Genomic DNA, 8,700 nt, shown 5'->3' with positions numbered 1-8,700 from the left:
ACCCGATAACCAACCACCGGCCTTGCTCCGCGCCCTCCACCCACAATGACCTCGTGGTCACCGCTCGGAACCCTCGCTCCCGGCTCTGCCCCGCGCCTCCTTCCGCGGCCCGTCCGCGTCCGCGTCCTCGGCCCCCCACTCGCCCTCTCACATCCACAGCTTCGGCTACAATTTCCACGAACCCGCGCTCCCGGCATTCCCGCGCGCGTCCGCCGCTGCTGATTTGCATGTCCCGCCCCTCACAGGGGCGTGGCGCACCCGGCCTCCTCCCCGCAGCCTCCAGGTACTGCACAGGCCGGCTTGCGTCCACCAGAAACAGTCCCCAAGCGGGCGGGTGTACAGACACGTGCACCTCAAGAACCACCGAGGCAGGACGGTGGCGAAGGGCGGACCTACTGAAGGACGACGATCTTCCCCTGCTGAGAGGCTGGCTCGGAGTCCCCTGAGCAGAGTAGGGAGTTCTGGAGTTCCAGCGATTTTCTGTTAAGTGTTTCCACAGTGTTGTCAAGGCAAACTTATTTATATAGGTAAAAACCGTAATAAATGTTGAAAAATAAGAGTTGTGAAATTCCTTAATAAATTGTGTGATGTCTTTGAACTTTTCTACAGTTTTCAGGTTAAAACTACCGATGCTGGGGACTGAAGAGATATGGCTCAGTGGTTAAGAGCCTTGGCTGCTCTTCCACAGGACAGGCGTTCAATTCCCAGCACCCACATGGCAGCTCACAACTGTCTGTAACTCCTGTTCCCGGGGATCTGACACCTTCACATCAATGCATATAAAATAAATAAAAATACAATGCTTAATAGGATCAAATGCAATAATGATGCAAAGATCAATGATATTTAGCACATAGTAGGGAAGAGTGGATTCCCAACTCTATTAGCAGAGCCCTTAATAATAGACTGAAAGAAAACAGCCCAAGACACACCAAGACCAAGTTCTCAGCACACAGACTTGTCCCAGAGGGACAGAGGGCAGGAAGTAAGAGACAATGACGGGTTAGAGGACAAGGGAGAGGGGGAAGGGGCATTTGTCCCAGAGGATAAAGGTCTGCCTCTGTGGGGGTTTATAAGGGTAAACTGGGGAAGCTCGTGTCAGGATGAGGTTTTTACCTGTAACTGGGCATGTTAATTGGGTGATCCAGAAGGAGCTTCTGACTCCTGGACTTCAATACTTGGATAGCTGGACCTTGGTGGTCAGCCTCAGGAGGAGGACGTGGCCAGATAAGGGAACAGACCCTGGGAGGTAGCTTTAGAAATGGAATCGAACAGTTTTTAGGAAGACAGAGGGAACTGAGAAGGGAAGGCCTGCCAGAGCCATGACTGCCATGCTAGAGCTGCTACTGTCCTGTTGGGCCATTCCCCCCTCCCCTTTGGGTGGCTGTTGCCTTGTTTGCTGACCTTGATCACATGTCCTCCCTATGCTGATTCCCAGATGATTTGTTCCTCCAGTCAGCTCACCAGAGGTTCGTCATTTGTGTATCCTGCTTTTGGTGTAAACAGCTTAGAAGCAAGAAAGTAGAACATCAGTAGCAACCCTCTGCCCTCCGGGGTTCTCCCATTGTGCTGTAAGCCTGTATTTAAGGCCTCCTCCCTCCTTCAATAAATGACATTAGGCATTCCGCTTAGGCGAATGACCTGCTGTTCTTGTCTCTGTTTTTTGTTGTTGTTGTTGTTGTTTGTTTATAAATAATTTTTTCTTTATTATTATGTGTTTTTAATTTTATACATCAGCCATGGGTTCGCCTGTCCTCCCCTCTCCCGCCCGTCTCTGTTTTTTTGATCCACAGCCCCCTGCTCGGACACTGTAAATGGGTGGTGGTAGCCCAGTCTTTATTTTTTTTTTTAATTTTAATTTTTATTTTTTTGGTTTTTGGAGACAGGGTTTCTCTGTGTTGTTGTTGTTTTGTTTTGTTTGTTTGTTTTTGTTTTTTTTTTGTGTGTGTGTGTGTGGTTTTTTTTTTTTTTTTTTTTTTTTTTTTTTGGTGCCTTTCCTGGAACTCGCGTTGTAGACCAGGCTGGCCTCGAACTCACAGAGATCCGCCTCGATCTGCCTCCTGAGTGCTGGTATTAAAGGCATGTGCCACCACCGCCCAGCGTCATTTCTTTTTGAATGCTTGTTTCTTGTCTCCTTATTAGATTTGCAAAGGAATTACTCATTGCAGGCTGTTTGTTCAAAAGGCAAAGAACTTTTAAAATTTCCCTTAAGTTTCTTCATATCTAAGACAATGTTCAGTGTATAAACGGCTTTCTCTTGCCTTTTTTAAGGGTCTTTAAGTGGCTTGTTTGCTCTTATAGGTAGCTTTTTGTCTGATCTGAATTCTCAAGAGGTAAGATTAAGCATTCATTCTGAGCTGAAAAAAGTTTTTGGACAGATTCACCATCTTAGCTGAAAAACTACATTTCCCAGAAAGCATTTCTCTTACAGCAGTCGTTGTTACAAGCTGCCTTATGAACTTCATTGTTCTTTTCGGGTTTCAAAGTCAACTTCTCCAGTTCTCTTCTCACAGAGCTTGCTTTCCTATTAAAAATTCAAGTTTCTGCTTTCATCACGGGAGATCTGAACCAAGCGTTTTGTGTTTTCAATTACGGGACATTGGGAGATTTCTATTCACTCCTCAGCTGGCTTTAACAGGTGTCTCTCCTTCATTTAACACTGGCCCTAAATCAGAACCACACCTTCCTGGTTAGTGTGCATTGAGGCAGGCATTCCTGAGAGCAATTTTCCTCTGTTTGCCTTAGCCAGTCAGTGAAAAACAAAACCATTTTACAGCAGAGCTTTTCCATAGCTCCTTCTGAGAGATTTTCTTCCACTGATCTTTGTTATTTCGACCCGCCCCCACCCCCCCCCCCCCCCCCCCCAGATACAGAGCTTCAGATCTCTCAGGCTGCAAGCTCTGTTCCTCTGCTAGCTGCTTTTGGAGATGGGGGCTTCTCCCCCCCCCCCCCAATCTGCTTCAGATTCTAGCAGTTTTTTCAGATCATGCATTTTCTGGGGAGGAATCTGTCCCTTCTCCGTTTCTTCAGAGTCTTTCTCCCAGACAGTTCCCAGTTTGATCTCAGTTTATCCCCTCTGTCCCAGAAACATTTTCCCAATGCCACAGTGGCAGCTTTTCTGCTTCTGAAGCTAGGGGCTTTAGTCCATCTCTATTTTCAGGGTCTGAGTGGTTTGCATACAGACTGAAAATCAAGCTTATGCTTTTTTAACAAAGGAGGGTTTTTTCCCCTTAAGCTTGCATTTATGACAGGTGTTTTGCCTCATCAGGCCTTCACCTGACCCAGTCCCCCCCCCCCCCCCGTGGGTTGCATTTGTTTGTCTAGATGCTCAAGGACAGAGTTTATGTCAGAGGCAATCACCCCTCAGGGCTACATTCCCTCATCTCACCTGGAGTCAGTTGAAACAAAGCTTTTCTCAAAAAGATGCATTCTGATAGAAAAGAAAGCTTTACTCCTGGATAGTTTTGTTCTGCCCTGGTTGGGCTCTTTTCCCAGTGTTCTGACTCAGCTGCACAACTGCTTCAGACACAGTTCAGCTTTACTGTTTTCCCAGAAATGTCCTTTCTCTGATAGGAAAACTTTTCTCAGATTCCTTTTTTTTTTTCTTTTTTTTTTTTTTCTTTTGGTTTTTGGAGACAGGATTTCTCTGTAGCTTTGGAGCCTGTCCTGGATTAGCTCTGTAGACCAGGCTGGCCTTGAACTCACAGAGATCCGCCAGCCTCTGCCTCCCGAGTGCTGGGATTACAGGCGTGTGCCACAACTGTCCTGCTCAGATTTCTTTTTGAAGTTGTGGACCTATCAACCCAGGACTTTTAGGAAAGCAGACAACTGTGCCGTTCACACTAGCTTTAGTTTTGTTTGTTTATTAGCAATTTTTCCTGCGGGTCCTTCACCTTCCTGCCTCAGCTCTATGCTGCAGGAACTCTAGTATCCCCGGAATGCACTCAAACTCGGAGGTACTGGCTAGTTGCTTCTCAGTTGTTGGTTAGAAGCTAGGATACAATGCCTAACAGTTTGCATCGCTTCAGGGGATCTCTGTGTTAGGGCAATTAGGAGCACCTTTTCATTCTGAAATGCTCAAAATCCTTGATGCCTCAAGCTCAGCTGTAACTGAAATGCTTGGCTTTTTGCTCTTTTCAGGTAAGCAGTTTCCTGCCCTATTGGGCTCTTTATGGCTCTTCACCCTTACTCTCCCAAGCGTTTCCCTTGGGGGACTCTGATCCACTGTCTTTTACTAGCTGGAAGAGACAGAGCCATATACACTTACAGGCAATCTGGGCTTTGCAGTTGAGGGAGGAAAATACTTGTTTGGGAGCATGAAGAGCCTGGAAATAAAAGACATGAACAAAACAACCATTGCCTCTTTGCCTATTCTCTGTACAGCATGCTTGTCTATGGGGTTCCTCAGGAATGCGTTCTACTGGTCACAACTTATAATACCCATTTCCGTTTCAATCTGCGTGCTAGGAGAGATACCCTCCTATGAAAAGTATGTGTCCTACTCTACTCCTTAGGCCTATTTCCTTAGTCAAGTTCCCTTGACTGCACCTAGCCTCAAGACCTCAAAAGTGAATATCAAAGAAACAGGCACACACAAAACACAAGTAACATTTAAAAATTCTTTGAGAATGACCTTGGTTCCTTCCCTCTAAACCTATTAATCTCAGGTACAACTAACATTACACATGGAAGACTAAGCCCGTAATTATGACATCATGCGATGGAAATACAACCTGGAAAAGGCCACAAAGTTATCCTACTCATGACTTTTGAAGAGTCCCCGGATACAAACAGAGCACGCACACAAAAGAGGAAAACCCAATTCTTACATTTAACCAAAGTTAGTTCCCCAAAGGGGTGCACCGTTCCCGGAAGTACTGCAATACCAGGTCGATGCGTGGAGTGGACGGAGCAAGCTCCTATTCCAACTCCTACTTCCAAAAATCCATTTAATATATTGTCCTCGGATAGAGGACGTATCAGATATTAAACTGATAAGAACAGATACTACACTTGATCTTAGCCAAAAGGCCGAGAAGCGATACCCGATAACCAACCACCGGCCTTGCTCCGCGCCCTCCACCCACAATGACCTCGTGGTCACCGTTCGGAACCCTCGCTCCCGGCTCTGCCCCGCGCCTCCTTCTGCGGCCCAGTCCGCGTCCGCGTCCTCGGCCCCCCACTCGCCCTCTCACATCCACAGCTTCGGCTACAATTTCCACGACCCCGCGCTCCCGGCATTCCGGCGGGCGCCCGCCGCGTCTGATTTGCATGCCCCGCCCCTCACAGGGGCGTGGCACCGGGCCTCCTCCCCGCAGCCTCCAGGTACTGCACAGGCAGGCTTGCGTCCACCAGAAACAGTCCCCAAGCGGGCGGGTGTACAGACACGTGCACCTCAAGAACCACCGAGGCAGGACGGTGGCGAAGGGCGGACCTACTGAAGGACGACGATCTTCCCCTGCTGAGAGGCTGGCTCGGAGTCCCCTGAGCAGAGTAGGGAGTCTGGAGTTCCAGCGATTTTCTGTTAAGTGTTTCCACAGTGTTGTCAAGGCAAACTTATTTATATAGGTAAAAACCGTAATAAATGTTGAAAAATAAGAGTTGTGAAATTCCTTAATAAATTGTGTGATGTCTTTGAACTTTTCTACAGTTTTCAGGTTAAAACTACCGATGCTGGGGACTGAAGAGATATGGCTCAGTGGTTAAGAGCCTTGGCTGCTCTTCCACAGGACAGGCGTTCAATTCCCAGCACCCACATGGCAGCTCACAACTGTCTGTAACTCCTGTTCCCGGGGATCTGACACCTTCACACCAATGCACATAAAATAAATTTTAAAAAATTACTGCTGCTTAACAGGATCAAATGCAATAATGATGCAAAGATAAATGACATTTGTCACATGTTAGGGAAGAGTGGACTCCCTACTCTATTAGCAGAGCCCTTAATAGACAGAGTGAAAGAAAACAGTATGAGTCCAAGACACCCCAAGACCAAGTTCTCAATACACAATCTTACCCCAGAGGGACAGAGGGCAGAAAATGAGACAATGACAGATTACAGGACAAGGAAAAGCGAAAAGGGAACAAGAGAGGGGGAAAGCTACACAGAGAAACATTGGAAAACAAACATGAATTTAAAAAGAAAAACAACAAAAAACCTCCTAAAACAGACATGGTTGCAAGGTGGTCGTAACAATAAGTGCTATAATAACTTTTGAAACAAAGACATGATTACCCTTTCTTGGACTAACAATACAAAACCATTTATAGTTAAGGTTACAGGACCAATCCTGGAGAAACAGTCGTTTAATTATAAACAGGAATGAATCTAGTTTCAAGCCTAAGATAGAGGCAGGCTGGTTTATCAATGTGATACTAAACATTCAGTAAATGGAACACTTCAGGAAGTCACAGACACACACACACACACACACACACACACACACAAACTCATACACAAAACAAGCACCGTCACTACTAAGTGTACAAGGAGCTGTGGGAGTCCATTTAGCTGTGAAAGGAGAAGACATAGAAGGTCTGGGCTGCCTGTTGCCTTCCTCTGTGCTTATAGCTGATTTTCCTTAGGAAACCATCCCTGTCCTGCTTAGTCCAAGGTCTCACTTTTCCTGCCCCCCGGTTCCTCTTCACCTGAGCACTGTGCGGGTGTGCATGAAACTGGCACATGCTCTGAAGCCTGGTTCCTTCCATCTGTATGGAATTGCTGGGGAAGAGCTGTTCTCTGAGTTAACAGAAAAGACATTCAGGACAGGCTACCCGATGCAGGAGAATGACACCAATTAACTCATCCCTGGATGAGAGCAGACGAGTTGCATGTGTGCACGACCACACTTTTGGGGTTTTAGAAACCAGTGGCCATATAGCACAAACAGGCGATCTGGACTTTGCCTTTGAGGGCGGGAAATTCTTGTTTGGGAGCATGAAGAGCCTGGAAATAAAAGACATGAACAAAACAACCATATCCTCCTTCTTGCTATTCTCTGTACAGCATGCTTGTCAATGGGGTTGTTCAATCTTTTTCCCCTGGTCACAATTTATAATGCCCATTTCTATCTGAGTGCTAGGAATGACACCCTACTATGAAAATGTGTCCTACTCTACTCCTTCGCTCCGTTTCCTTGGTTACCTTGCCTCAAAAATGAATATCAAAGAAACAGGCACACACAGAAATCAAGTACCATTAAAAAGCAACATTGTAAATGACTTTGTTTTCTTCCCTCAAACCTACTAATCTCAGGTACAACAAACTAAACGAAAGGTCCCATTAATAGTCACATATGCAAACTTCTGAAATCAATAAAGAGTAGTAAAAAAAGCACAAAAAAAACGCTAACAGGCCATAAAGACCCAATGTGAAAGTAAACAGAACATACTAAAATCCATCTCGCTGTACGTGAGTAATCCATAGTCAAAACTTTAAGCCTCTCCCAAAAAAACACAGATTCTAAGATTAAGCAAAATCATCCTTATATTCAACCAAAGTTATTTCCCCGAGGGGGTGCACCGTTCCCGGAAGTACTGCAATACCAGGTCGATGCGCGGAGTGGACGGAGCAAGCTCCTATTCCAACTCCTAGTGCCAAAAATCCATTTAATATATTGTCCTCAGATAGAGGACGTATCAGATATTAAACTGATAAGAACAGATACTACACTTGATCTTAGCCAAAAGGCCGAGAAGCGATACCCGACAACCAACCACCGGCCTTGCTCCGCGCCCTCCACCCACAATGACCTCGTGGTCACCGCTCGGAACCCTCGCTCCCGGCTCTGCCCCGCGCCTCCTTCCGCGGCCCGTCCGCGTCCGCGTCCTCGGCCCCCCACTCGCCCTCTCACATCCACAGCTTCGGCTACAATTTCCACGACCCCTGCGCTCCCGGCATTCCCGCGGGCGCCCGCCGCGGCTGATTTGCATGCCCCGCCCCTCACGGGGGCGTGGCGTCACCGAGCCGGGGAAGGAAGGGGATGCTCCTGAGACCCGGAGGCTGATGGTGGCAGAAACCGGGTGACCTACTGTTCCTAGTTTGCGTGGGCGGGCAGACGAGCTTCAACCGTCCCCGGAGAGACTGTTTCCTCTTCGTGCAGGCGGCGCAGGGAAGCGGATGTCAGAGAGTCTGATGGACGGAGGGATTCTGGACCCCCGGGAGCTGCGTCTGCGCGGCTTTCCCCAAACCCTGAAACTGCTGGACACACACCATGCCCTCCCCTCCCTCACCTAGTCTCTTAGCGACCGAACCACGTGGGTGTCCCCGGCCTTCCTGCCTCTCCTGGTCCCTCCCAAATTAACGGTGGTCCCTCTTATTTTAACCCTAGGCCTGACATTGGCAGTGGGGCAGGACCAGGACACTGCTATGTGTAGCATCCCCGGGTATTCTCAAAGACCTACACAGCATGCTGGGTGGGAAAAAAATGGCTGAGTGATTAAGAGTACTTGACTGCTCTGGCAGGACCCGGATTCGGTTAATACCATTATCCACATGGTACCTCTCTACTGTCCCTCAGTTTCAGGGGATTCAACATCCTCTCTGGCATCTGTGGACAACAGGCTCACACGAGGTACACATGCAGCTAAAACATCCATAGGAAGGCAGATGTGGCATTTAGTGGCACAGTATTAGGACTAACTGCTAGGACTGATCTAGGAGAAGGTTGGGGGTCCAAGTCAAGCCCCTGAAGAGAAAGG

The 8,700-nt window shown here is 47.6% G+C and overlaps 2 non-coding genes across 2 annotated transcripts; both read right to left on the bottom strand.

Moving 5' to 3' along the window:
* Window positions 1–4,852: 4,852 nt before the first annotated feature.
* Window positions 4,853–5,043, bottom strand: LOC118573518. Its single transcript, XR_004943631.1, has one exon. It is a non-coding gene; the product is annotated as a U2 spliceosomal RNA (small nuclear RNA).
* A 2,468-nt stretch (window positions 5,044–7,511) lies between these two features.
* Window positions 7,512–7,702, bottom strand: LOC118573519. Its single transcript, XR_004943632.1, has one exon. It is a non-coding gene; the product is annotated as a U2 spliceosomal RNA (small nuclear RNA).
* Between the last annotated feature and the right edge of the window lie 998 nt (window positions 7,703–8,700).

Source organism: Onychomys torridus, chromosome 23 (assembly GCF_903995425.1).
Source record: "Onychomys torridus chromosome 23, mOncTor1.1, whole genome shotgun sequence".
NCBI classification, from domain to species: domain Eukaryota; kingdom Metazoa; phylum Chordata; class Mammalia; order Rodentia; family Cricetidae; genus Onychomys; species Onychomys torridus.
This window is presented reverse-complemented; position numbering and strand designations above follow the sequence as displayed.